Source organism: Saccostrea cucullata, unplaced genomic scaffold (assembly GCF_032062105.1).
Source record: "Saccostrea cucullata isolate Sc308-1 unplaced genomic scaffold, CSIRO_AGI_Scuc_v1 ctg3729, whole genome shotgun sequence".
NCBI lineage: Eukaryota > Metazoa > Mollusca > Bivalvia > Ostreida > Ostreidae > Saccostrea > Saccostrea cuccullata.
In genome coordinates, this window is record NW_026932773.1 from 18,288 (window position 1) to 29,086 (window position 10,799).

Consider the following 10,799-nt stretch of genomic DNA (forward strand, 5'->3'; position numbering starts at 1 on the left):
GACGCTTTTGACTCGTTTTGAGAGTGCAGATGAACAAGTTTTATCACTTTATTGCAACTGTTGCCCTAAAAATGAAACAATTTGCTCCATCAAATAATGTAGCCATGTATAATTAAAAAGTTCATATAAGAATAATATTCAATGTTTACTTGAAAAGAATGTTTGAAAGATGAAAATCTACAAAAGAATAAACAGTGAACCACTGCGATTGTCTTTTGCAGTACGTATATTATTTGATTACTGCATATTGTTAAGTACATCTATGTTTAATTTGTATATTCAGGTAAAGATTTTTTTTAATAAATAAAGAATTACTGTTTTTAAAATTATTTTGATTTATTTTCTAGTTAAGATTTGTACCTGATACATTCAGATTTCCTAACTCTCTCTCATTTATTATATTTTTCAGTATATCTTTCTAGATACTACAAAACAAGAGATGTTTGTAAAACATTTATGCCCCCCTCCCCCACAAATTGGAATTTTTCTAAGTCCAAAAGGGCATAACTGTGTCAAAAATGGTGTGATCATATGATCATACCCAAAACAGAACTTGAATAAGATATTCATCTGACTAATCTGTATACTAAACTCCATTTCATTGTGTGCAAGTTCTGCAAAGCAAATGAATGGAAAGTGCAAAAATATGGAATTTTTCTAAGTCCAAGGGGCATAACTCTGTCAAAAATGGTGTGATCATACCCAAAACACAACTTGACCAAGATATTCATCTGACTAATCTGTATACTAAATTCCATTTCAATATGTGCAACCTCTCCAAAGAAAATGTACGGAAAGTGCAAAAATATGGAATTTTTTTAAGTCCAAGGGGCATAACTCTGTCAAAAATGGTGTGATCATACCCAAAACACAACTTGACCAAGATATTCATCTGACTAATCTGTATACTAAATTCCATTTCAATATGTGCAACCTCTCCAAAGAAAATGTACGGAAAGTGCAAAAATATGGAATTTTTTTAAGTCCAAGGGGCATAACTCTGTCAATTATGGTGCGATCATACCCAAAACAGAATTGACCTAGATATTTATCTGACTAATCTGTATACTAAATTCCATTTTAATATGTGCAACTTCTCCAAAGAAAATGAGCGGAAACTGCAAACAATTGGAATTTTTTTAAGTCCAAGGGGTAGAACTTGACCTAGATATTCATGTGATATACTTGTATACCAAATTTCATTTCAGTATGTGCAACGGTTATGAAGAAAATGAGCGGAAACTAAATGGACCGACAGACAGCAGCAAAGCAATATGCCCTCCCTTCTTCGAAGGGGGGCATAAAAAGCATGAATACCTATTTAATAACCAAATAACACAATTGACATTTATAGCTGACAATAAGATTCTCATCCAACTCAAGCATCACCAATCAACTTACATAAGTCATTGACGTATTAATGATAAAATTTTAAAATTTGATTACACGTTAAATTTTAAGTGGCATACAAGATTTCTGGCATTTGTTTATCTTATCACAAGAACTCCTTTAAATATCTCTTAAACTTTGAAACATCTAAGTTTTTTGGTGCAGTCAATTAAGATTTAAACTCGGGTAACATCTACCTCAATCTAAATGCCTAATATCTAAGAGGGGCATACTGTTACAAACATACTGTAAATCAAATTATATAGTAAAATCTTGTTGTTTCGAACCTGGGTTACTGAGGAAAAAGTCAAAAGATATCATGGAATTTGAAATTAATCAAGGGTAAAATATTTGTTGAGGACTTTAAAATCACTTTTAAATATCCATGATTATTGAAATTTTGGTATCCGACATACTAAAGTTCAACTGTGCATGTTTATAATATAAAAATAAGATAATGTCAATAATATTCATTTTAATGTCTTTATTGCCTGACGTCACGGCGTCAGGCTGTATAAGGATTGATAATTGCTTGATCCGAAACTAATAGATCATACCCAAAGAGCTAGATTTTGTGCAATCTGATTTACATTGGAAATCTTTTACCTGCATTTTAAAAGAAACCTTTTCTCAGGGAATCAATGATTTTACTGATGCAAAATATTGCAGTATTTACTTTGTTTACTCTGTTTGCATGAAACAGATTATTCCATGTGATTTACCGTTTCAATGTGTCCGTGTATCTTTCTTTCTGCATTTCTATACTACTGGATCAGTTCATTTATGTTCTACAAAAGGGGTGAATCGCTCTTTTCGCGCCAAATGTCACGAGTAAGTGATCTTCGCACCTTTTCTTGGATTGTTCTATTGTATGACTTCCATTGAATTAAATAAAGTTTGTTATTGTAACCTCCATATTCTTATGATACAGAAATTATATCTAAAAATTATATCTTATTCCTTTAAACAAAATATGAATCGTATGTATCAGAATATGGACATGCAAAACAAAAGAAATGATTTCTCTAATTTATTTCCTTTCCAAATTTTAATGGACAAGTCCAATCACCACAAACGATAGACGCAGGTTCCAGACCATTTGACGAAAGAATTTACATGTGCTAAATCTTGGATTTCTTTTCCACAAAGGCCTAAATGTTGGTTTTACCTATTTCATTCTCAAAAAATTACAGTATACCCACGTTTCAGAAAAAAAGATCATTAGACTAAAACTACTATAATGTTTACTTCACTGGAGAACATGCTTTCCTACAACATATGTATTTAGCTATATCCATCTAAAATGTCCACAATGAATGATTTGACAACAGATTTCAAAATAGGTGTAGCTTTAAATCTAGTTCCATGGGTGGATCACTCTACTTGCATGAAAGTCAATCGCATCATCTCGGGTCTTTTCGTCAGAGGTCAAAACATCGACATCATCGGATGTTAAAAATATATACATTTCCTTTTCATAGTAAAAACTAAAACGGCGTTAGAAGTCCCTTCTATGGTATATTTTAGATAACATTGTATAAAGTTAACTCCATATTACACAGAAAATAGGTCTATATACATCATCCATGCTTTGCCAAGTTTGTGAAAGGGGGGGGGGGTGTCATGGCGTATAAATTAAAAATACATTTGTGGTCTCCTTCCCTAGATACGGCCCGAGGAGTGGGACCGAGGAGTTGCGATTGGCAGAAAATCCACATACATTAAATATTCTGTTAACAACTCTTCAGAATGCAGCAAAGGCATCGTTCTTTTACAAGTTAATTAAATAAATATTTTTACAAGGTTCTCAAATAAAAAGACATTTCAAACACAAAAAAGTATTGCTCAAAAGGTTTATCACTTCTCTTACAGATATTGATTGATTATACGCAGTCCAGTCCAATACGAAAATTCGTAAAATCGTAAGATTACGAGAAAGCGTAATATTACAAGTTATCGTAATATAAAACTTATATTACAATTTTTCGTAATGTAGTTAAATTACGAATATGCGTAATATAGCAGATGTAAGAGACTATATTACGAGTTTTCGTAATTCAAGACAAATTCAAGCATTGCAAGAAATTGAGTGGCGGGTAGCAAAGTATGGCGTTTAATACGAGATGTCACGGGCGATAACTTGTACGACGCTTACTGAGATTTGAAATTCTGTGTGTTTTAATAAGAATTGCACGAACAGTTGAATTATGAAACGAGGGTGTGATTTTGAGGGTAGACTTCGGAAGAAAAATAGGGAGTTCGGCTGATATAGACCAATGCTACAAGCTTGAGCGAATATTGAAATTTACTGGAAAATTGGTCTTATCCGTGGGAAAATTCCTATAAAAGAATAATAAAAGAAATTTTCCACTCACCCATCGCTGGCGATACTTTCTTCTTGAATTTCCATGCTTTCTGATAGGCGTAACTGACCAATCTAACCGCATGCTATCATTAGCCGTGGAATCTGATATATTACTGACGTCATTCTTTGATACCCACCACTCAATTTCTTGCAATGCTTGAATTTGTCTTGGATTACGAAAACTCATAATATAGTTTCTTACAATCTACTATATTACGCGTATTCGTAATTTAACTACATTACGGAAAATCGTAATATAAGTTTTATATTACGAAAACTTGTAATATTACGAATTTTCGTATTGGACTGGACTGATACGTCAGGCAAGCTTTTTGAAAAGCTGTTACTTGTATATCTAACCGGGCTAAATAGTAATCATCCTGTTACTGTAGTGCTTGTGTATCATCCTCCTCCCTCAAGACAGAATGGTCTCACAGGAACCCAATTCCTCAAGGAGTGGGAACAGTTCCTGTCACATGTATGCACTACTATTCCATCACAATTATGCATCCTCGGTGACATGAACATCCATTATGACGAACCGGGCATGTCACACACGAAACAGGTTCAGGACATAGTGGCTGGACTTGACCTAAAACAACATGTTAATGTCGCTACCCATGCTGCTGGACACACTCTTGACTTAGTGTTCACAAGGGATGACCCCATATCCCACTTGTAAAGTCCATCACTGTGACTGATATAGGGATCTCAGATCACTATGCGGTTACTTGCCAACTTTACACCTGTCCATTACACCTAGCAAACAAAAGTCGGCTAGCTAGGCCATTGAAGCGCATCCCTGTGGAAACACTAGCACAAGAACTAGCAGAATCGCTGAATTCCATCAAAGAAGGGGGCAATGTCAATGATCTGCTGTCAGCTATAGACTCCAAAGTGGAAGTAGTCCTGGACAGCATAGCACCAAAACGAACCATCACCATCAAAGGAGACTCTCTTAAACCATGGTACAATGACTCGATCCATGAAGCAAGAAAACGGAGAAGACAGTTGGAGCGTAAAGCCATGAGCTCAGGCCTAGAGGTCCATAGGCAGATGCTTACAGAACAGTCCCGAGCTGTGGTGCATATGATCAACTCTGCCAAATCCAGTTATTATCAGGAAAAGCTCACCACAGCGGACAGTAAAGAGACTTTCAAATTCATTAGTAGTCTAATGAATTATAACGCAGGAACTCCTCTACCATCGGCTACTAATGACCAGACCCTTGCCGAAGATTTTGTTAAGTTTTTTTACAAGAAAGTTCAGAATATCCGGCACGGTCTTGATGACACAGATCTCCGTGACAATACAGCTTCTTCAGACCTGGATAAACCAGTGCCTCAACTTGGCTGCTTCAAGGTCCAGACACATGAAGAAGTAAACAAGGTCATCAATATTTGCGCAAACAAGACCTGCTCACTGGATGTCATCCCCACTGCGCTCTTAAAGAACAGTGCTGTCCTCTCTGTGATGCTACCGACAATTACTGAGCTGGTTAATACATCGCTTTCAACCGGGGTCTTTCCAAATAAGCTGAAACGTGCACTAGTTACACCACGTCTAAAAAAGCCAGGACTGGATATGAATATCTTCACTAACTATAGACCAGTCTCAAATATTCCTTTCATCAGCAAGGTCATCGAACGTGTTGTTGCACAACAGCTTAATGGTCATCTCACCAGAAACGGTCTTCATGATGACCTGCAGTCAGCTTACAAGACCGGTACCAGCACTGAAACAGCCATCCTACGAATAAAAGCAGACGTAGAAGCAGTACTGGATGAAGGTGATGCCATGCTCCTGGTCCTTCTCGACCTGAGTGCTGCATTCGACACCATTGATCACACCCTCTTACTGGAGAGACTACATGTGGAAGTTGGACTTACGGACACGGCACTCTGTTGGATACAGTCTTACCTGAGTAGCCGCACTCAAGCAGTAAAGATCAACAACAGTGTGTCCTCAGATGTGCCACTGTCCACTGGAGTGCCACAAGGGTCTGTTCTCGGTCCCCTCCTCTTCCTGGTGTACCTCCTACCACTCAGGAGAGTCATCAATCAGTTTGACATTAGCCGTCACGGATTTGCAGACGACACCCAATTGTACAACCGTCTGAGTGTTAAAAACAATGCCAGGCGTACGGAACAAATCAAGGTTATGGAAGAGTGCATAGCGAGTGTCCGAACCTGGATGACTGTAAACAAACTCAAACTGAATGATGCAAAAACCGAGATAATGGTGATTGCCAGCGCTCATAACCAGAACCGTGTTAAGAACATTCAGCTGAAGATTGGTGACGCAATAGTGACATCTCAATCTACTGCTAAAAACCTCGGTGCTACCCTGGATGCCACCTTATCAATGGAAACGCAAGTCAAGTCCATGCTAAAAAAGATATATTTCAACATTAGGAGAATCTCCAAGGTGAAACAACATCTCACCCAGGAAGCGTGTGCAAAGGTCATCAATGCAACAGTCGTATCCCATCTCGACTATCACAATGCCCTTCTGCTTGGCATAACCGATCGAACCATGCACCGATTACAAGTGGCTCAGAACAATGCTGCGCGTTGTCTCACAAAAACAGGCTACAAACAACATATCACGCCAGTACTTCAACAACTGCACTGGCTGCCTGTAAAACAACGTGTCGTGTTTAAAGTGCTGACAACCATGCACAAGTCTCTACATTCCTCCTCAGCATCACCATATATGAGAGAGTTATGCCCTACTTATCAGCCACAAAGGACTTTAAGATCATCGTCTGACAAATGGAAAGTAATAGTAAAGAAATCATCGAACAAATATGGCGCAAGAGCCATAAGCACATTAGGCGCACAACTGTGGAACAACTTGCCTTTAGAACTACGAGAGCTAGAAGCACATGGATCATTCCGCAAGAACCTAAAAACACTCTTGTTCAAGCGTGAATATAATCTATGAATGTAAAAAATCCAGCATAACACCTAGGACTCCATGTGTACCCTCTCGTATACTCAACTTCAGAAGTACTTTCCTGTGTACATAACAGTTTTTTATTTTCATTTTATTTTGCCTTGTCTACGTTAACCAATTTCATCTTACTACCATGTTTTATTTTAAGGTCCCTTTGTTTTATCGATTATTTACTTTCAATTACAGATTTATAGGTTTTATTAATCTATATTGTTTTTAAATATTAGCAAAACCATTGTACAGCGCATAGAAACTATATGTGATTTTGCGCTTTATAAATTAATAAAATAATAATAATAATAATATCTTGTGTTGGAAATTGGACATCTCATACATGCAGCAATTCAAATCTTAGTTAAATCAAACAAAATACATGGGTTAATTCGAACTATAATAAAACCATTAGTAAAAAAGGATAAATATAATTGAACTCTTCATTCATAATTCAGCTGTACTTATAGAATATGACAGTTCCTTAAGCACCATATTATGGAGGAAATAACTAGTGTTGGCAAATCGGACGATTTATAGTGAACCTGTTACTCAATCTTTCGATCAAGTAACCTTTAATTCAGATGATTTATATTTATTTCATCCTTTTCAATTAGGGTAGTTATAAAACACAAATATATTGTGAATGCTTAAAGTTACTTATGCACGCACCATCTTGAAAGAATATTTTGATACTGTATTGATAATTAAACCAGAAGTCTCTGTCGAGACTGTAGCCCTACTGGTTTACACTTAAAACAATGGAATTGTTAAGTAACACTTGGGACCTGAAACTTTAAAATAGCAAGTAATAGAAAGATGGTACTTGGAACTAATCAAAATAGTGTACTTGTATGCCAAGTAATATTGATACGTGATCAAAACTGTAGGATGAGTAGTATTTTGAAAGAATTTCATAGAAATTCTATTTGTAGTAACCATGGCAACACCATTCATCGAAAATCAAGAAATCGATGCAAAGAATTATATATCTTAGTGTAGTCTATATGTGTGCCAAATTATAATGAAATTGGACCAAAACTTTAGGAGGAGTAGTGTTTTGAATTCAAAGCATTTCGCAGAAATTTCTATTTTTAGTAACCATGGCAACACCGTTCATTGAAATCCAAAACCGATGCACAGAATATTAGGTTTCTGAAATTAAATTGAGCCTAATACATGTATGTAGACAATTTTGGGACACTTTAAAGTTTACTTTTTATCAACAGATTTCTCGAAAATATCAAGAAGTCTATCAAAGCGTTGCAGCTTTACTTCCTGGTGCCTTTGCATCTGTTCCCTCATTTCTTTATGCATAGTTTCCATTTTAGTATAAATCATTTCTGCTGACCTTTTCTTTGGCTGAGTTGATTTTTTATCAGTTGTTTTCTTATCGGTTACCGGTATCTCTTTCTCTTGCTTTGCAACACTTGCACCACTGTCAAACGATACTGTTGCTTTGGTTGATGGTTTGTTGCCAAATAAATTATTGAATTCTTTTTGGTACTTATATTCAATTCTTTCATTTCCAGTTTGCTTATTTAAGTCGATAGTTTCTTTGTATTTCCTTTTCGTATTTCTAAATTTATTCAGGATTTGGAGCTAAGAAACCTTGATTCCTTCAGCATTCATGTTTTCATGAATTTTATTCTATAACGTGTCATGATTTTTGTTTTTATGGAAGGCTTCATCCATATTGGTTCGTTGGAAAATTAGTTGCCTTTCTTCACTTCGCCCCATATGTGAACCTGAAAAGAGTTATTTATTAATTAAATTTTCTATAAATGTATTATCCGGTATACTTTTAGAAAGAGCATTTCATATAAACTACTAGTATTGTGCATATACCAGTGTACTTGTAATGAATCTGCTCTGATGGCTATGTAGACTATACAATATTTAAAGTCAAAATAAAGATGTAAAAGTTCATTTATTGAACAAAATACACAGCTAATTAATTTAATGAATCGTCAAAATGTTCGCCTTTCTTTTTGCTTCACAACAGAGATGTTGTATTGCCCATTGATACAATTTTAAAACCAAGGCGTAAATATTTAGGTGAAGACCTCCATAGAATTGCATTGGAAAAACAACATAAAACGTTTACACGCGTGCATAGAAAATAAAAAACTCAAAACAAAAACAAATGAACTATGCCAATAAAAACGCAGTAAACGAATAAATAAAAGTAGGAGATCCAGTCTATTATAAAAACAACCAAAAACAAAGTAAATTACAAAGTAATTGGAAACCCTTTTACCGTGTAATTGAACAAACATCAACTGTCAAAATTAATAAGAGGCTCATGGGCCACATCGCTCACCTGAGAAGCTTTGACCATTCTGTTCATTACCAGATTTCCCTCTTGTTATACATAATGCATCCCCACCCTACCCCTATGATCATAATTTAGACATTTTGAAATCTACACTACCCCATGATCCTTCCATGGGCACATATGTTTCAGCTTTTCTGGCCCAGTGGTTCTTGAGAAGAAGATTTTCAAAGATTTTTCCTATATATTTCTATGTAAAACCTTGATACCCCATTGTGGCCCCGCCCTTCCCCCGGGGGTCGTGATTTGAACAATTTACAATCTACACTACACCAGGATGCTTCCACATAAGCTTCCCTTTTTCTGGCCCAGTGGTTCTTGAGAAAAAGATTTTCAAAGATTTTTCCTACATATTTCTATGTAAAACTTGGATTCCCCGTTGTGGCCCCGCCCTTACCCCGGGGGTCATAATTTGAACAATTTAGAATCTACATTATACCAGAATGCTTCCACATAAGTTTCAGCTTTATTGGCCTAGTGATTCTTGAGAAGATTTTTAAAGATTTTTCATATATATTTCTATATAAAACTTGGATTCCCCATTGTGGCCCTGCCCTTCCCCCGGGGGTCATAATTTGAACAATTTAGAATCTACATTATACCAGAATGCTTCCACATAAGTTTCAGCTTTACTAGCCTAGTGATTCTTCAGAAGAAGATTTTCAAAGATTTTTCCTATATATTTCTATATAAAACTTGGATTCCCCATTGTGGCCCTGCCCTTCCCCCAGGGGTCATGATTTGAACAATTTAGAAACTACACTACCCCAGGATGCTTCCACAAAAGTTTCAGCTTTTATGGCCCAGTGGTTCTTGAGAAAAAGATTTTCAAAGATTTTTCCTATATATTTCTATATATAATTTGATTCCCCGTTGTGGCCCTGCCCTTCCCCCGGAGGTCATTATTTGTACAATTTAGAATCTTCATTATACCAGGATGCTTCCACATAAGTTTCAGCTTTACTGGCCTAGTGATTCTTGAGAAGAAGATTTTCAAAGATTTTTCCTACATATTTCTATGTAAAACTTGGATTCCCCATTGTGGCCCCGCCCTTCCCCCGGGGGTCATTATTTGAACAATTTAGAATCTTCATTATACCAGGATGCTTCCACATAAGTTTCAGTTTTTCTTGCCCAGTGGTTCTTGAGAAGAAGATTTTCAAAGATTTTTCCTATATATTTCTATGTAAAACCTTGATACCCCATTGTGGCCCCGCCCTTCCCCCAGGGGTCGTGATTTGAACACTTTACAATCTACACTACACCAGGATGCTTCCACATAAGCTTCCCTTTTTCTGGCCCAGTGGTTCTTGAGAAAAAGATTTTCAAAGATTTTTCCTACATATTTCTATGTAAAACTTGGATTCCCCGTTGTGGCCCCGCCCTTCCCCCGGGGGTCATAATTTGAACAATTTAGAATCTTCATTATACCAGGATGCTTCCACATAAGTTTCAGCTTTTCTTGCCCAGTGGTTCTTGAGAAGAAGATTTTCAAAGATTTTTCCTATATATTTCTATATAAAACTTTGATTCCCCATTGTGGCTCCGCCCTTCCCCCGGGGGGTCATGATTTGAACAATTTATAATTTACACTACCCCAGGATGCTCCCACATAAGTTTCAGCTTTACTGGCCCAATGGTTCTTGAGAAGATTTTTTAATGACCCAACCCTATTTCTATCTTTTCTTCATTATCTCCCTTTGTAAGGAGATTTGACCCTTCATTTTAATAATTCAAACTCCCTTTTCCTATAGCATGCTT

At 36.3% G+C, this 10,799-nt stretch overlaps 1 pseudogene; it reads right to left on the minus strand.

Annotated features, from left to right (window-relative positions):
- Window positions 1-7,864: 7,864 nt before the first annotated feature.
- On the minus strand, window positions 7,865-8,775 carry LOC134236109 (uncharacterized; annotated as a pseudogene).
- Window positions 8,776-10,799: the final 2,024 nt, after the last annotated feature.